The sequence below is a fragment of the Zingiber officinale genome, chromosome 3A (assembly GCF_018446385.1).
Source record: "Zingiber officinale cultivar Zhangliang chromosome 3A, Zo_v1.1, whole genome shotgun sequence".
Taxonomy (NCBI): Eukaryota; Viridiplantae; Streptophyta; class Magnoliopsida; order Zingiberales; family Zingiberaceae; genus Zingiber; species Zingiber officinale.
This window is the reverse complement of record NC_055990.1, coordinates 161597518-161601050: the sequence shown is the minus strand read 5'-3', so window position 1 is coordinate 161601050 and position 3533 is coordinate 161597518. Positions and strand designations below refer to the sequence as shown.

At 39.9% G+C, this 3533-nt stretch overlaps 1 pseudogene; it reads right to left on the bottom strand.

Annotated features, from left to right (window-relative positions):
- Window positions 1-2247: 2247 nt before the first annotated feature.
- LOC122054501 lies at window positions 2248-2319 on the bottom strand (annotated as a pseudogene).
- Between the last annotated feature and the right edge of the window lie 1214 nt (window positions 2320-3533).

Genomic DNA, 3533 nt, shown 5'->3' with positions numbered 1-3533 from the left:
ACATGAGATGATTCTTCATCCTCCGAGTCAGAAGCCGAAGCTTTCTCGGGACTAGCACTGGTGGCCAACCATCTCTTCGAAGATTACTCGGACTCAGAGATGAGTATTGATCAAGGAGGAGAATCAGAAGAAGAAAGCTACGATGAAGGGGGAGCATCATCAAGTGAGGTAAGTAAGGTACGTGATCTCACTCCTTCTCAGTCTTTTAAGTTTATCAAAGTACTTACTAAAGACGTAGTGAAAAAGAAATTGCCAAATTAAAAAGAAAGTTAGAAAATTTGAATTTAGAAAATGAGAAATTAAATTTGAAAATTGAAAATTGAAAATTAAAAAATTGAAAACGAAAAATTCATGTTTAAAAACTAATGCTTTTCAAAAATAAAAAATTAATGTTTATAGAAAATTAAACTAGTATGTAAGAAAATATCAAGGTCAACTTAGAAGAATACCTAAAGGATATGTACCCCTTAAGTTTTTGACCAACCGTGTAGGAAGGAATCTTTACTGGGTTCCAAAATCGTTACTAGTTTAAATTTTTATTTTAGTTAAAAACTTACAGTGAGAAAATTAAACAATGAATTTCTTTATAAAATTTTGTCTAATGAAGTGGTTGTTGCTCCAATAATCAAGAAGGTCTGGTGCCTCGCCACGACTTGGAAGCCGAAATATCGAAATAAACTGTTTAATTAACTTTCTGATAAAAATATTAAATTTAAAATTAAATAATGCTTTAAAAAAAATTTAAACATTTCCTTAAAAATTCTTCAAAAATATTTTTTTTATCTAGAAAAATATTTCTTGAAAGTTTTACTTAAAAAAATTCTTATTTTTTTAATTAAGATCTTTTCTGAAATTAGATTTATCTAAGTTAAGTTTTTCTGAAAATAATATTAAATTTTCACTTAGCAAAATTTTTTTTCAAAATGTCTTAGAAATTTTTTCCCCCATTTTTTCTGTGATCAAAGGGGGAGACTTAAGTAACAAGTTTAAGGGGAGTTAGGAAAATTTAAAAAAAAATTTAAATTTTGTGCTTAGAATGTTAGTTTCGTAATTTTCTTAAAATTACTATTTATTTGTTTTTACCCTAACTTAAACTTGAGTTTATGCATATCAAAAAAGGGGAGATTGTTGAACCCTGTGGTTGTTTTGATGTGATCAACCAAGTTTAGGTTATGTCATGTTTGTCTGATCTCTGTGTCTAAGTGTGCAGGAGCTTAGGAGCGCAGGAAGTCGAGCGGAAAACGCAGCTAGTGAGAAGGACGATAGGAGAAGGGAGCCGACGGGCTCGGTGCATCCGAAGGACGAGAGAGCTGCGGAAGAATACACCGGTGGGGCGAGAAGAACGTGTGCGACGTTCGAGGGACGTAAAGCCGAGACGGAAGACTACTTGAGGAGAAGATCGGGAATTGGATTCGGGTGAGCCCTATTCCGGTTGGCCGAAATCACCCAAGCAAACCGAACCAGAGCAAGTCAACCGGGAGTTGACTTGACAAGTGTTCGGTCGACCGAACGCCATGATCGGTCGACCGAACCCCTATCTTCAAAAGCCAGCCGTCGCAGCCACGTCAGCATCCAGTCGTTGGTTGATCGGTCAACCGAACCGAAGATAAACCAGAAGACCTAGTCGAGCGTGCTGATCGAGACAGCTTAGGGAGACCGTTGGCTGATCGGTCGACCGAACACAAGGATCGGTCGACCGAACGCAAGGATTGGTCGACCAACCCTAAGCTCGATCCACAGAGTCTGTATCCAGACGGAAAGCTGGGAGAGTTCATCAGGTTTGGTCGACCAAACCTGGGGATCGGTCGATCGATCCCTTTCGAGTCAAAACCTGATCCCGAAGATCAGGCGATCTGATAAGTTTTGGAACCCCTATATAAAGGGGTCTCGAACAGCTATTCGAAACAACAACTCTGTACTTTCATTCTTAGCAACTTCTGTGTTCTCAAAGTGTAAAAGGTTTCACCGCCTTCAAAGAAGGAGACGTTTCTAGTGCGCTTTCCAACCGCCTTGGATTAACAACCGTCTCGGTTATAACCAAGTAAAATAGCTGAGTCGTCTCTTTTTATTTCTATCATTTAATTTATAATACTCTTGTTGCTTTCATTTTGAGTTGAAGTTCTTTGAGGAGGGTATACTTTTTGAGTGACAAGCAATTCACCCCCTCTTGCTGGTCGTACTGCACCAACACTACCCACCGAGCAAGACTGCCCACATAAGGAACCTGATCGCTATCTTCAAACGGATAGACTCAGAATCATTATTTGAAGCCTGAGACAGATTCAAAAGCATGCTGAGACAGTGCCCCCATCATGGCCTTGAAAAATGATTGATTCTACACACCTTCTACAATGGGATCAACTATCACACAAAGATATCTCTAGATTCTGCAGCAGGAGGAGCACTGATGAATAAGAGCTTTGATGAACCTGAAGAGATCATAAAGAATGTGGCACATAACCACCATCAGTGAGCATCTAAAAGATCTAGTGGTGTTTTCTCAAGAAATCAGATGAAGGCGTCAAGGAAATTCGATGTAGATGCATTCACACTCATGTTTGCAAAGCTGGATGCTTTGACTAAGAAATTTGAAGTCGTGGGTAGCAACACAGCTAATGCAATAGCATGCGTTTGCGACATCTTTGGAAGTACGGACCACGCTCAAGACACTTGCCCCCTTGGGCCAATGCAAGCACAGATAAATCAACTTGAGCAATATGATGCAATAGCTAGTTATAATCAGCAGCAAAATAATCCGTACTCCAACACATACAACCCTGAATGGAGGAACCACCCCAACTTTTCGTACATGAATAATCAAGACCAAGGGCCAGCACATCAATGCTACCAACTTGGGCAATAAAGTTACTCATCTGGACATCAGACTTATCAACAGCAGCAACCTTCACAGCTGTCCAGGATTGAAAAGATGATTGAGGAAGCTCTCTCAGAACAAAAGGAGATGAAGAGTGAGATCAAACAACTGACTCAAAGGCTGGAAAATTCTGAGACGCATTAAAAGATGCAAGACAGCCAGATAGCTCAGTCTATTACAAGAACACAGGGAACCTTCCCATGAAAACCTGACATAAATCCGATGGAACACTACAACCGCATCGAGCTGAGGAGCGGAGGAACGTTAAGAGATCCTCAGATCAACACTCACGAAGGACATAACTCAGAGGAGGAGCATAATCAAATCCAGGACAGGGATGGAGAGGAGATCATCAAGAGGACTGAAGGAACTTTTTGAACTCCACAAAGTAAGACAGTCCATTTTCCCCACAAGCTGATAGCATCCCAAAAGGATGAAGAGTTCCACCGATTTCTGAAAAAGATCAAGGAGATTTGCATACAAGTACCCTTGATAGATGCATTGCACCAAATGTCGAAGTTCGTAAAATTTTTTAAGGGAATTCTATCCAACAGGAGACAAAAGGGCGACTTCGAGACTGTAGCATTGACAGAGAATTGCAGTGCTCTGCTTATGACGAATATTCCACCAAAATTTCAAGATCGAGGGAGTTTCTCTA